Here is a 14,992-nt window from a genome sequence, read left to right on the forward strand (position 1 = left end):
AAATTAATCTTAATTATCCTTGGCAATTTTTTAAACTTTTAAGTATTTTTTTAGAATATCACTGAGATACTGTCACATTTATTTTAGTTCAAAGAATTCTGGTTTCTGGAAAGAAGCTCGACTAATCTCCCTTCTGACAAAAGGGTCATCTTCTACTTTGGAAGGCTTCAAATGATCCTAGAAGCCAATCTACCAAGACCTCTCGCCCCCATCCAAGGTCTCAGATCATCAGGGATGTTGTCATCAATAGCCAGTACACAAAGCTGCCCCAGGGTTACCATCAGCTACCCCTATTTCTTCCAACTCTGAACCTCCTCTACCTTCCAGCTCTGTCTTGTCACAACTCATCACCATTAAACAAAAACCTACTGCCACGCTGAACGGGAGAAACACACAAGAAAGCACAAATGTCCCCATGCTAGATTGTGGGTAACGGTAGATCCAGGACAGGAGTTCAGAAAAAATCACTTAAGTAGCTATGGCTGGTTTAAAGAACCAGGAATAAAAGCCACGGAAGAATGACATACCAAGAAATCAGGCAAAATAAGGGATCGAACTGTGGGGAGAGGGACAAAGAGGAACAGACTACAAAAAGCACACAAGTGTCAGGAACAAGCAGACAAACACAGCAACTCGGGACTCAGGGCGACCTGCTCAGGCAGGTCAAGGTCTCCGTCTCTTCAATCCAGGTTCTGAGACTATCTGCTTCTCCTACCAAGTCCACGCTCCTCCCAAGCCAAAAAAGATTCTGGAGATGCCAAAAACCACAGAGCAGGGTGCAAAGTTACAAAGCAGCCCCTCACAATTCCTACACAAGGAGTCCAAGGGGCAATGAATTTGTGAAACTGGAAGAATCCATTTTCTAGTGAATCATCCTCAAACAGACAAGGTTCTACTGTACTAGGAAACTTATAACCCGAAAACCAGAGAGCCTCATGGGATTCAAATCAGCATGAGTAGGAAGTCTACAGCGTGTCAGGCAGTGGACCAGGTCCTAAGGGTACACACGGGGGAGACACCTGTCCTCAAGGAAAAACCTGCCTTTGAGGAGAATCAACAAAATACTTCCTAACCAAGAAGTCTATGCCGGAAACCAGAATGGTAACTTCTGTCATGGAAAGAAGGTTAGTCTTCAATCAAACAGTGTAACTTCACATAGGCAACATGCTACAGCATACTCACTTTTATTGTTAAAAGTGTAATATAATATTTAAACTTCCCTAATGAGATACAAGAAACTTAATGTAAGTCATTCCTTTGTTAATGACTGCTACCTTGGTTTTTAATCCAGAGCTGTTTGGAGATTTCCCCTCCAAAAAAAAATCATAGTCACATTTAATAGCAACCAAAATTCCTTACTTCTTATCTTATCCCTTACTTCTTATTCTTACTTCGTATCTATGCCTTATACAATTAGAGCACCAGAACTTCAGAATCCTAACATATAGCCTCAGAATACCACCTAAAACCATTAGCACCAAGACATGTAACTTATCTATGCTCTACCATTCAGAATGTCAATTTATTTCTCATTCTAAGTACTGATTTTAATTCTATAAAGGCAGAAAATTATAATTTTTTACTCTTTTATATTAGTACTTCCTAAATTCATTAATTTTTTTTTTTTTTTTTTTTGTGACAGAGTCTTACTATGTAACCCTCGGTAGAGCGCCGTGGTGTCGCAGCTCACAACAACCTCAAACTCTTGGGCTCAAGCGATTCTCCAGCCTCAGCCTCCCAAGTAGCTGGGACTACAGGCACCTGCCACAATGCCCAGATATTTTTCTTTGTTGTAGTTGTCATTGTTGTTAGGCAGGCCTGGGCCAGGTTCAAACCCACCAGCCACAAAGTGGCTGGCGTCCTAGCCGCTGAGCTACAGATGCCAAGCCTAAGTAACAAAATTTTTAAATGAAGTTATATTAGTTATAAAAAATCAGTGTGTCTCCAGGTATCAAAGTATTAATGCCTGAGAACTGTTATTTCAGTTATTTTATTTATTTATTTTCTTTTTTGGTAGAGGCAGAGTCTCACTTTATCGCCCTCGGTAGAGTGCCGTGGTGTCACACAGCTCACAGCAACCTCCAACTCCAGGGCTTAGGCGATTCTCTTGCCTCAGCCTCCCGAGTAGCTGGGACTACAGGCGCCCGCCACAACACCCGGCTATTTTTTTGTTGCAGTTTGGCCGGGGCTGGGCTTGAACCCACCACCCTCGGTATATGGGGCCGGCACACTACCCACCGAGCCACAGGCGCCGCATAAACTATGTTGTGCCCAATATATTTTTAGTGAGAGTTCATGTCAAAGTTTGCATAAAACGTAACATGTTGATATTTAAATTGACTGATTTCAGCCAGGCACACTGGCTCATGCTTGTAATCCCAGCACTTTGAGAGGCTGGAACACAACGACTGCTTGAGGCCAAAAGTTCAACATCAGCCTAGGCAACATAGTGAGACCCCATCTCTACAAAAATAAAGATGATCCAAGCAGAGCCATGTTTGACAACCTAAGGACTGGAGAAGAGTAACAATTCTATTCCAGAGTGCAAAAAGACTATTTTCTAAGAAAGACAGCGATCTTCTTTTTCTTGAAACATCTTACCAAAATGCAACCAAATTCAACATGAAATATTACTGTGAAACACCCCCACACACATATATATATCAGACGCATAACAAAACTCCATGGTACACATTCTCACTCTAGAGTGAACAGCAAAAGCTCGGTAACTAAATGGAGACCTAGCATTCTGCACTGGAAATTCTACCCATCCCATCTCTACAGTTGCCAGAGTAAGCCATGACAGATTTACAGGAAGATTACAGGAAGGGTGTCACTTTTCTGCCTCTCTTTACAGCTGCTGCTAATGCGGCTAACCAAGCAGTAGCCAGCTTTTACTGGGTGCTTCCTATGTGCCAGCCCCTATGCTAATTGCTTTATAAATGCATTCCTATTCCAAGTCCCACAACCGCTATACGAAGAAAGTATTAAGTACCCTTTATTCCTATTTTTCAAACCTGGAAACCACCTGAAAAATTATTTCCCAAAGTCATACAAGTTGGTAGGAATAATAAGATTCAAACCAGGGTATGCCTGGTTCAGGTCTTCATCACTGTAACATCCGAGAGTGAGAGCTGGCAGCAACAGGGAGACACAGGGCTCACCAGGCTAGTCTCCCTTACTGCTGAGGAGAGGGCATGTCCTGGGGAGAGCCAGGGTGAAGCAGGAAAAGGTGCAAGATACAGGTGCTCCAGATGATGGGGAGGGCACACAAGCCCCTGTTCTGGCAAACCAACTGTGAAGAATTAATTGCCAGTGCACCCACTGCAACCCAACACTGACTCAAAATCTATCTACCTCCTTGGAGTCAACAATACACACACAGGTCCCTAAGTCACTACAGGGCCTGTGTAACATCAGAAACTACAGTTCCACAAATCCGACTATCCCGACTATCGTAATTATTAACATCAACAGCAGCTGATTTTAATCAAATACCAGAGTTCTTCACCCTTTTTTCCCATATCACGGCACACTTGAACCTAGAGTTAACTTCCACAGCACACTTAAATTATGTTGATCAGAAAAGAGTAAAAGGACACATTCCTAGCACTTTGGGAGGCACAGATGGGTGAATCACCTGAGCTCAGGAGTTCAAGACCAACCAGCCTGAGCACAAGTGAGACCCCTCGGTCTCTAAAAATAGCCAGGCACTGTGGCAAATGCCTGGAGTCCCAGCTACTTGGGAGGCTGAGGCAAGAGGATCCCTTGAGCCCAAGAGTTTGAGGTTGCTATGAGCTATGATGCCATGGCACTCTGCCAAAGGCAACAAAGACTGTCTAAAAAAAAAAAAAACAAACTTACTGTGCTTTAAACTTCTTTCTAAAATAATTTAATGATCTTTAAAATTTTTTGCAGCATATCTATGATCCTTTCCCAGCACACAGCTGAAAATCACTGTACACTCTGTTTGAGAACACCAATTTTCACCAGATATCCAAACTCTTGACAAAGCAATACCTTTGAAATAAGGTAACAGTTATGTACTTCTAGACAACCAAAACCTCCTCAAGGTTTGTACTGAATTAATTTCTAATTACCAGGGTTGAATAGGATTCAAAAGTCATCAGTTCACCACTGGTCTAATGACCCAGTCATTAAATAGAATCAACACTTTTTAATCATACAACTACTCTAATTCTGAAAACAAATAGTGGAAATAAAAATAGGTCCTTACAGAAATATATAACTCCAAGGCCGGGTATGGCAGGAGGCTCACGGCTGTAATCCCAGCACCCTGGTAGGCCAAGGAGGTGGATTGCCTGAGCTCAGGAGTTCAAGACCAGCCTGAGCTAGGGCAAGACCCCATGTCTAAAATTAACCCGGCATTGTGGCGGGTACCCGTAGTCTCAGCTACTCAGGAGGCTCAGGTAAGTGAATCATTTGAGCTCGATAGTTTTGAGGTTACTGTAAGCTATAATGCTACGGCGCTCTACCAAGGGCGACAGAGTAAGACTATCTAAAAAATATATATATACATATATATACAGTTCCAGCTCTTCGGGACTGAAAAACATGGGAGAAATTAACAGGTTTCTCTTCTTCTGACTATTCAAATTAAAAGTAGAAAGATTAAAAATTCTTAACCAGATGCCTTAATTTTTTAAACCCTACTTTTCTCAAAATAGCAATACAAACACATTCAAACAGCTCAAAAAGTTATACATGAACTAAATCTCTCACACATTTGACCACATAATCTGTCCATCTCAGCCCTTCCCTTCCCCACTGTTCAGTGGTCTCCTCCATGTCTGAGTCACTCTGAGCACACACAGAAGGTATACACACATTAGGATGTGCCCTCTTTAAGGTGTACACACATTAGGACCGTGCCCTCTTTAAGGTGTACACACATTAGTACTGTGCCCTCTTTAAGGAGTACACACAATAGGACTGTGCCCTTTTTAAGCTGTACACACATTAGGACTGTGCCCTCTTTAAGGAGTACACACATCAGGACTGTGCCCTCTTTAAGGTGTACACACATCAGGACTGTGCCCTCTTTAAGGTGTACACACATTAGGATGTGCCCTCTTTAAGGTGTACACACATTAGTACTGTGCCCTCTTTAAGGTGTACACACATCAGGACTGTGCCCTCTTTAAGGTGTACACACATTAGGATGTGCCCTCTTTAAGGTGTACACACATTAGTACTGTTCCCTCTTTAAGGAATACACACATCAGGACTGTGCCCTCTTTAAGGTGTACACACATCAGGACTGTGCCCTCTTTAAGGTGTACACACATTAGGACTGTGCCCTCTTTAAGGTGTACACACATTAGGACTGTGCCCTCTTTAAGGCGTACACACATTAGGACTGTGCCCTCTTTAAGCTGTACACACATTATGACTGTGCCCTCTTTAAGGAGTACACACATTAGGACTGTGCCCTCTTTAAGGTATACACACATTAGGACTGTGCCCTCTTTAAGCTGTACACATCAGGACTGTCTTCTTTAAGGTGTACACACATTAGGACTGTCTTCTTTAAGGTGTACACACATTAGGGCTGTGTCCTCTTTAAGGTGTACACACATTAGGGCTGTGCCCTCTTTAAGGTGTACACACATCAGGACTGTCTTCTTTAGGGTGTACACACATTAGGATGTGCCCTCTTTTCCATTCTTCCCTCCCTAAGTTAAAAGAGCAGCAGACTATACAAATTGCCTGCCCCCTTTTTTCACTTAAACATATCCCTGAGAAAATATTTTAAATTTTAACAAGAATGTCGTAAACAACAAATCTAAAATCTATAAAGGAACAGTTCACTCAAAAATCCCTCATTATGTGTCAAAACCGCTGACCTCTGCTGGCAAGACATGAGGAGCCACCGGTTAACAATGCACCCCCAGGAGGGTCTGGTTTTTGAGTTTTGGGTTTTGCCCCCCCACACAAACAATGGGAAACTATTTCCCTGACACCATAACAGCTCCCACTCCTAACCCCAATCCACAATCTTACGAATGTACATCAATTAGTAAAGATGACAGAGAAAGGTGATTTAAAGAAAACCCATCATTTTATTAGAGAAAAAATTTTAAGCACAAATCATATTGTACTTTTACATTAAAAAATGCCAAAGAACATTGTACAGCTATAAATAGTATCTAAAAATTCATACATTTATGATGACCCCTAGCCCATAAAAGGATAATTACACAGCAAAAGAAAAAAGAATATTAAGGAAATTCATTCATTATCTATTCCCATTACCTTAGTTCTACAACCCCAAGTAGATGACCCAATTGCCTTATACTATGAGTTAATGACATATGATAGCCACTAAGTGGAAACAGAACGTATACACTCTGTCCAATTAGCTGCTCAAATTAAAGGGAAAGTATAAAACACTTCTCCCTACCCCATAAGCTGGTTCTATTTACAAGTGATGGTAGCCACCAAAATCAGTTAACAACCACAACATGTCTGGCAAAGTGCTCGCTTACATTAATTTTAAGTACTTCCCAGACTGTTACTCCATGTAAGGCTGTAGATTTTTAGTCCTTACATGCTACGAGAAAAATTTCCAACAGATTCCCCCCAAAATCATAAAATGAAACAACAGAATTTCAGAATTTCAATACAGGAATTAAAGCACTGAGCAGGTTCAGCTATGGTTTTGCAAAAAATGATTTAAAAATTTTGTTTGCTTAATCCATCTTAAAATACACCATTCAAGGAGATACAACAGTAAGAAAAAAAACACAAACATCCATTTAAAAACTGAGTCACTGATTGCCCCTTTACAAGGCCCTGCCCTCCAGAATGCTGAGGACAAGATGAAAGGAAAAAGGAGAGCCCTGATACCATTTCCGATCTCAGACAAAGCTGAGGACATCAAGTAGACTGACATTCAGCTTCTAAAAATAAAAATAAATAAATAAAAATAAATTTTAATTTTCAAACTTCTCCTTTACTTAAAAAAATAGTTTAGTAGGCTTGGCACCTGTCATTCAGTGGGTAGGGCCGGCCACGTATGCTGAGGCTGTCGGGTTCGAGCCCGGCCCAGGTCAGCAAAACAACAACTGCAACAAAAAAATAACGAGGCTTTGTGGTGGGCGCTGGTAGTCCCAGCCCCCTGGGAAGATAAGGCAAGAGAATCACTTAAACCCAAGAGTTTAAGGTTGCTGTGAGCAACACCACAAAACTCTACCAACAGTGACATAGTCTCTGTCTCAAAAAAAGAAAAGAAAAAGAAAGTTTAATAGGAGTCCAGTATGAAAGAAGGGTTTCTACTAAGATTCTGGAATGACCATCTTTGACCCTTGCCCCTCAAGTTCTCTTTTTTAAATTCTACCTCTTGAAAGAACCCAGATAAAGGGGAAAATAGGGGCAAACTCAGCCATGGAACCATTTTTATTTTAAACATTTATTCTTCTTCACTCATTCCTCAAACATACTCATTTCACATAAATCTTTTCCTTAGACACTATTTCTGTGTTTACTAAAAATTATTGATCTTTCATTCACAAATTCTGAATTACAAATCTAAGCTCTCAGAAAGCAGGGCAACATCCAACTCATTTTGTTGGGCTTGAAATCATTCTGAAAAGCTTACATTTTAAAACTATCAACATTTAAAATTCTGAAAGGATATAACACCAAATTAGCTGCCTTTCGAGTCAATTACCTGGTTGTCTGAAACTAAAATAGCAGAGTCTACCCATGAAAACCTACTGAAGGGAAAGATTATGACTACTGGTAGATTAAACCCATCACACTAACAGACACACCTACATTTTCAGCGTTAAATGCATCCCTAGTAGTGGTTCAAATGAAACCCCAATGTGGTTGGAATGCTGTGACACAGAGGGAGAGCTAACACAATTTTATTTAGGAACTCTACTGAGAAAATCATAAGCAAAAAAAGCCTGAGAGATTTAAAAAGTCTCAAATCTTCATGCCTGCCATATATATATATATATCCCCAGAAAGTCAACTTGGTGTGATGTGATTCCTAACTAGAGTAGGGTTCCCCCAATACTGTTCCTACTATCCCAGATTTTTTCTCCCAGTTTTTTTCTTCCTTAGCAACTCAAGTAGCATTAACATTCAAGTGAACAGGCGGCGCCTGTGGCTCAGTGAGTAGGGCGCTGGCCCCATATGCCGAGGGTGGCAGGTTCAAACCCAGCCCCAGCCAAACTGCAACAAAAAAAAAAAAAAAAAAAAAAATAGCCAGGTGCTGTGGAGGGCACCTGTAGTCTCAGCTACTTGGGAGGCTGAGGCAAGAGAATTGCTTAAGCCCAGGAGCTGGAGGTTGCTGTGAGCTGTGTGATGCCACGGCACTCTACCAAGGGCCATAAAGTGAGACTCTGTCTCTACAAAAAAAAAAAAACATTCAAGTGAACAGTTAAATGTGACTACAATACAATACACCTAAATCTTAAAGGCCTAATCCAAAAAGGAGATTCTGGCTCAATACCTGTACTCAGAGGCTAGAGCTCCGGCCACACACACAACCTGGCGGTTTGAGCCCAGCCCAGGTCTGCAAGACAACGCTGACAACTACAACAATAACCACCACCAAAAAAAATGGCCGGGCTCAGCGCCTGTGCCTCAAGCGGCTAAGGCACCAGCGACATACACCAGAGCTGGTGGGTTCGCATCCAGCCTAGGCCTGCAGAACAACAATGACAACTACAACCAAAAAAAAAAAAAAATAGCCAGGCATTGTGGCGGGTACCTGTAGTCCCAGCTACTTGGGAGGCTGAGACAAGAGAATGGCTTAAGCCCAGGAGAGTTTGAGTTTGCTGTGAGCTGTAAGGCCACATCACCCTACGGAGGGCAGCAAAGTGAGACTCTATCTCGAGAGAAAAAAAAAAAAAGGCGATTCTGCCACAGCAACGACGAGTGCTACCTATGGACTGGAACTGTCACCACTCTCGTTTTAACATGGGCCTCTGTAGAAATAATCCATTTTAACATGAAAATGGTATCATTTGAGCTCTTGATATAGAAAATAAGACTGACAAATACTAGAAGGAAAAAGGTCCTTCCCGTCAAGAAATGTGATTGGAATAATTCAACAAATACAAAACAGTAAATAGTTATGGTGTTTGGTATATTCGTTAAATGCAATGGAACTATGGAGAATAAATATCCTGAGTCAGGATGGCTAAGAATGGCTTCATGGAAGAAGTGGGACTGAAACAAGGCTATAAAAAGGACAAAGGGAAGGGACCACATTCCCAAGGCCGAGAGGCAGGAAAGGCAGAGGAGTAGTGAGTGTGGCAAGACTGTAGCGTGTGAGAGGCAGACAGGGACCCAGTTGGGGAAGAGTGAGAAATGACGCTGCAAAGGTAGAAAAGAGCCTTAAAAGCCAGACTGGACCTGTGAACTCAATCCTGCTGGCCAAGACAATCCATTCTGGGGTCTCCAGCAGGAAAAAGGACATGATGAAACTAGGATTTTAAATAATTACACTGTAAGTGGTTACAGGAGATGGAGAAGAAAGGTTGTTCAGGGCAACCAACTAAAATTTATTTAACACAATAACCCAGATCTAAAACCTTTCATTCATTCACTTTAAAGATAGTAGAACCCAGGTAAGAATACTGGCCTAGGAGTCAAACTAGAATCTCTGTTCTGCCTGTACTACCAGAGCCTCAATTTCCTCACTCAAATTCAGGATATCAGCCACCTGTCACAAACACCCAAGTACCTGTTACAGTCCCAACACATGGAACTTTATTAGTAATGAACACTGCTGTTGAATTAAGAGTGGTAAAAAATGGGACATGAAGTAAGACAAGGCTCACAGGAGTGGAACTTTGGTAATACGGAAAAGAAAACAGGTGAGAGGTCAAGGCTAGAAGAAAAATCCCTACCCAAAACAATCACTAAGAGGCAGATTCTAGGTTCTGCTGAATTACAGTCCCAAGATTTTTTTTTAAAGAGTTGCAAAATATTTCGAACAATCCAAGGAGATTTAAGTCCAAGCCCAAGTGACAGAACGAGGCAGAAAACCCATCACTGTGCCCACACCAAGGCCCTAGCTTGACCTTGTTCCCATTCAGTGTTAAAACACTAATTCAGGGTGTGTGAGAGCCTTAAGTCACAACTCTGAGAGGAAATCAAGCTAAGTTTATTTCAAATATTGCCTAGCAACTCAGGAAATAGAATTGCCAAATACTTTCTATGGCATTATGCTCCCACTAAAATAAATAACAAGCAAATAAAATGTAATACAAAGAAACAAACTTTAAAAACCAAAGCTACCAGCAGCAGTTTACACCACATGTTGGGAAATACCTTACACTATTGACTCCCCAAACCTCAACTCTAGGGAGCTGTCTGCCCCCAACACACAGGAAGAAGCTAAGACCCAACGGGCATGACAGCCCCTAATGACACCTAGCAAGAGGCAGAGCCTGAGGTTGAGCCCTTGCGCAAACCACTACACTACAAAGACTTGCACGAGTTTATTAAACACAACATTTTAGGAATATACACTCCAAGGATAGCTAGAGTCTCATTTACTTGCTTTTCCTTCTTAACCATTGGCACAAACACCGTTTTCTCATTTCTGCTGTCAGTATTTGGAGAGGCTACTCCACCGCTGCCAATCAGCTGACAAGACTGCATCTTATTAAACAGACCCGTACCAGTGGCAGTGGGGGTCAAGACAACATGAAAACAGGCAGCCCCTGACTCCCCCCATGGGGATGCGACTATTATTAAATGGAGCTAGAGAGTTAAGTCCAGTGACACAAGTCCTACGAATTTCACTTATCCACACAATCACTTAACCCAGTCAGTAGAGAAGCCCAACTATAGAATTATAAACTTGATCAGAAATACCCAAGTTTTTACAAGGATATCTACGCATCAAGACTGACAGGTCAGCTGGGGAAATAAGGCACACAAACTGTCATCTAAGACAGATCTAGGTTTGAGTCCTAGTGTGCCACTTAATCATTTTGTGGCCTTGGACAAGTGAAATAACCTCTTTGCACTTCTTTCATCACCCACAAAAGGGCCCAACAGCATTTACCTCAGGGCACTGAGCCCGGAGGTAAATAACAAAGTACACACACCTCTGAGAGCACAGCCCAAGCAGACAATCCTTTCTCTGGCTCTATGTAACAGAGCAATTAATAGTAGTCCTGGAGTTCAATCCCAGAGTAACAGCCCATAGCGTCAGCTCTGACACAGTACCCCTTTTTTAATTTTACGTTTCTGCCAGCGGCAGACCAAGAGATAACACCAAATTTAACAGTGTACTATAACCAACTCTTTTACCACACAGCCCTAAGGTCCCAGCCCCTCTCCACTACCAAAATGCTTACGTACAAAGTATAAATGGCTCACATTAGCTGCCTTCCCTTTTTGCATTTCAGTGACTTTCACTGTAAATGTTATTTGTGAAATCAGTCAAATTCACATGTAGTAGAAAATACAAGTCCTAGACGCCGCCTGTGTTTCTGCCATTCTCCTCCCAACGTCCTACCATTCACATTCTTTTCTATCCTTTACATAAACAATATCAAAATTGAAAAATCCAACAAATTATTTCAATCAACTTCATCAAAATGTGTTCAGGGATTCCTTGATCAGCTACTCACAGGACAAGGTTGTATTTATACTGCATTGCTACACGTGAAGTGATGGATTTAATCAACAGGTTGATGATCAGGAAGTCCACCCATCACACCTTCGGTCAGTAACCTCTGCTTCCGCCCACACCTGCCCTCTCAGCACGGCAGCCTGGAAGGCTCTAAGTGCACAGGAAGTTTTTCCTTGCTGTCTTGATAGACTGGTACCATGGTAATCATGCAAAAACGTTAATTAGGTGTTGAGAACACAAGTATCAAAAGATTCCTGAACACAGTCAAAAAGTTATTAAAATGCTTAATACCTCTATGAAGTAGCAAATGCAAAAATACACTTCCACAAGGAGCCACTCCATTTACCATCCATGTCTCCCACATTAATAACTAAGGCGGGCATAAAGGAAAAACTGATAGTTTGGCAACAATTTTTAAGCCACTAACGTGTCAGTTAAGTTCCTTAACAGAAAACTGTTTTCCATTCACATTGTTTTCATCCCCCGTAACAGTTTAGTATTTTGTCCTAAAGGTCTGACTCCAACTATTCAAATGGCAAAAAAATACTACTTATGAATTTAACGGTCATGATTACACACATCACACAGTGCAGGAGGGCAGAACTGCTTTCCAAACAAGCAGGAAAACCTCAATTTAAGGAGAAAAAGTATAAACACATCACATGCCTCAAGGCTCGCAGATATTTTCTTTCTGCGTCCCATCCCCCACACATAAATGCAAACTATTTCTAGAACTCTCAGAGATAATTTGGGAAGACTGCCATCAACTCCCATGATACAATCCAACATAACACGATGTTTCATGGTGACAAAGCTGCCCTACTTCCCTAAACTATAAACGTATTAAAATGTTGAGAACATACAGTCCAAGAAAGTCAGAATTACTAAAATACACAAATGTAGCATGTGTCTCTTTTAATAGAAATGAAAATAAATCACACTGGGAAACCCAAAAAGTCACTCCCTGTATCTTCTGAGCATAATCAGAATACTTACTGCAAGCTGCTTTAGGTAAGTGGATGCAAACACCATAAGGACCTCGTATTATCCAAACAAGTGAATGAGTGTTTAGGAAACAAGGGGGGGGGCGGGGGAACGGAGGAAGATGATAACTTAATCAGGTGTGGGGGGAGAAGGAAAGGAGAAACCATCCAGTCTAAAAATCCAGACTAAAAATAAACAAACTGTCATTTCACCCACCACACTTTATTAACAAGTTTGCTCAGATCTGCTGAAGTTCTTGTTTGGAAAACAAGAAAGTCAACAGTAAACTTCAAGTCAAGTGTAAATCACAAAACTCTTCACCCCTGGTGCCTGCGCAGTCCAAGATTGTTAAGTAAACTCCAGACACGAAGGAAACCCAATTTTTAACTAGGTTCCAACACATTTCATTTGTAATCATTAAATTATTTGAAACAGTGTTAGATAAACCCACGAAGAGAGCCTTTTTCAAAAGCCACCACAACCCAAATTTTACATGAAACACAATATTTTCACAACCTAAATTTAATCCCGGGTGCCACTGCAAAGTGACGCCGGTTTCAGCAAATTAGGAACTTCCAAAAATACTGAACACGTTAACACATGCATGGCTTCCCTCGAGCTGCCATTTAAAATTAATATTACCCTTAAATAAAAGATTGCTCCTGTTCAAAAAAAAAAAAAAATTAAATCGGTTGTAAAGAGGAAGTTGCTGAGAAACCACCCTCACAACGTGGCCTTTACACAAGTCAGAAAATAATGTGACTCTGTGCCACCCAAAACTTACCAGGAAGCTGGCTATAACTTTACCAATTCTACACTCTGAACCCAACTTCAAAGAGGTTCTACCCAAATGCCTTCCCGAGACGACCGGGGAGAACCAAGTTACACACAGACACGTCCCGGGGCCAGGCCCGGCCGCGCCCCTCCCCCGGCCGGCGCCCCCGCCCCCGCCCCGACGCGCGGCCCCTACAGCCGCCCGCAGGCCGGCGAGCTGGCCGGGGTCGCCGCGCGGGCCGGGGGCGCGCCCGGGGGAAGGAGGCCGCTGAGCTTCCCGAGCTTCAGCAAAACAGCGTGCACCGAACAGAGCCTTCTCCTCGGCTAAAAATAGGCTATAAAGGAGTCCGCCTTGTGATGGCTCCTTGATTCAATTTGCTGCAAATTCTTTCCTGAAAGCCTCCCCCGACACACACGCACAAAAAGGGAGTGTAATGCACGGAAGGGCGAAGTGGGGGAGAAGGCCGAGGGGCAGCTTTTCGGGGACAACATAATTAGAGTGAGGATCCCCCGAGACCAGGAAAGGAACAGGGGTGGGCAGGCACGTGAGTATTTCAGAGAAGCCTGAAGGAGGAAAGGGGGGGATGGGGCACCCCAAGTGCCCTCGCTCCTTTCCCCTCCCCCACCCAAAGCCCAGCTCCCCTCTGGGCTAAGTTAAAAAAAACGCATGTTCCACTTGCGCCCATCCCCCCGCGCCCCGGGCCTCCTCCGGCCTGCGCCCCCCGCCCGGGCCCGCGGCCACCCCCCACTCCGGGGTCGGGGCCCCCGAGCTTACCTGGAAACCGTGGCCTCCAACGTCGCTCCCCCCTCCCGGGAACGGAGGCACAAGGAAATTCCCCTCCTCGCCGCCGCCGCCACCGCCTCCAACCACCCCCAAAATAACCCCTCCGGGGGGTGAGAAGCAATTATAACCCCGGCGAGCGGAGGGCGCGGGGGATGGGCGCGGGCGGGGGCGGGGAGCGCGGCGCGGGTCCCCAGGTGGCGAGCGGAGGTGCTCCCGCCGCGGGGGGAGGGGCGGGGGCGCACGCGGCCGGCGGCGGGGGGAGGCGCGCGCGGGGGAAGGGCGCGAGCGGGGAGAGGAATTGAGGCAGAAGGTAAAAGCTGTTACTAAGGGAAAGAGCCAAACGGTTCGGAGCAGCCAACGGCTCAGACACTCAACACTGGGGAGAGAGGAATGGGGACCAGCCAGGCACAAATGAGCTCGCGAGGCCCGCGGCGGCGGCGGCGGCGGCGGCCGCGCAGCAAAACAAACCCGAGCGGCCTGCGCCGGGCGGGCGCGGGGGAGGGGCTGGCGGGGGAGGGGCGCCGCGGACGCGAGGAGGAGGCGGCGGCGGGGGGGGCTCCCCGGCCGGTTGCCGCGGCGCTGGGGGATGGGCTGGGGCGGCGCATTCTTTTAAAAATAACGCGAGCCCCGCGGGCGCCTCGAGGCGCCTCCCGTCTCGGCCGCGCCGCCCCGCCCCCACCCCCGCGCGCGGCCGTGCGGGCGGCTGGGCTGGGGCCGCGCGGGCCGGAGCCGGGTTCGGGGCTGGGCCGGGGCGGAGGACGCCGGGCGGCTCTCCCCGGGAGGCCGAGGGCTTCTGCGCGGCTGGCGGGGAGCGCGGCGCC

General features: G+C 44.5%; 1 protein-coding gene across 11 annotated transcripts in view; it reads right to left on the reverse strand.

The window, feature by feature from the left end:
* TBL1XR1 (TBL1X/Y related 1) overlaps window positions 1-14,473 on the reverse strand; it is a 208,638-nt gene extending 194,165 nt beyond the window's left edge. For 4 of the 11 annotated variants that reach the window (XM_053572378.1, XM_053572369.1, XM_053572375.1 and 1 more), the window contains exon 1: window positions 14,163-14,267. The gene's annotated coding sequence lies outside the window, so the exon portion shown is untranslated. Of the gene's footprint in view, window positions 1-13,397; window positions 13,664-14,162 lie in introns of those variants that run through there. The other 7 variants (XM_053572381.1, XM_053572370.1, XM_053572376.1 and 4 more) reach the window with 7 other exon arrangements.
* Window positions 14,474-14,992: the final 519 nt, after the last annotated feature.

The sequence above is a fragment of the Nycticebus coucang genome, chromosome 20 (assembly GCF_027406575.1).
Source record: "Nycticebus coucang isolate mNycCou1 chromosome 20, mNycCou1.pri, whole genome shotgun sequence".
Taxonomy (NCBI): domain Eukaryota; kingdom Metazoa; phylum Chordata; class Mammalia; order Primates; family Lorisidae; genus Nycticebus; species Nycticebus coucang.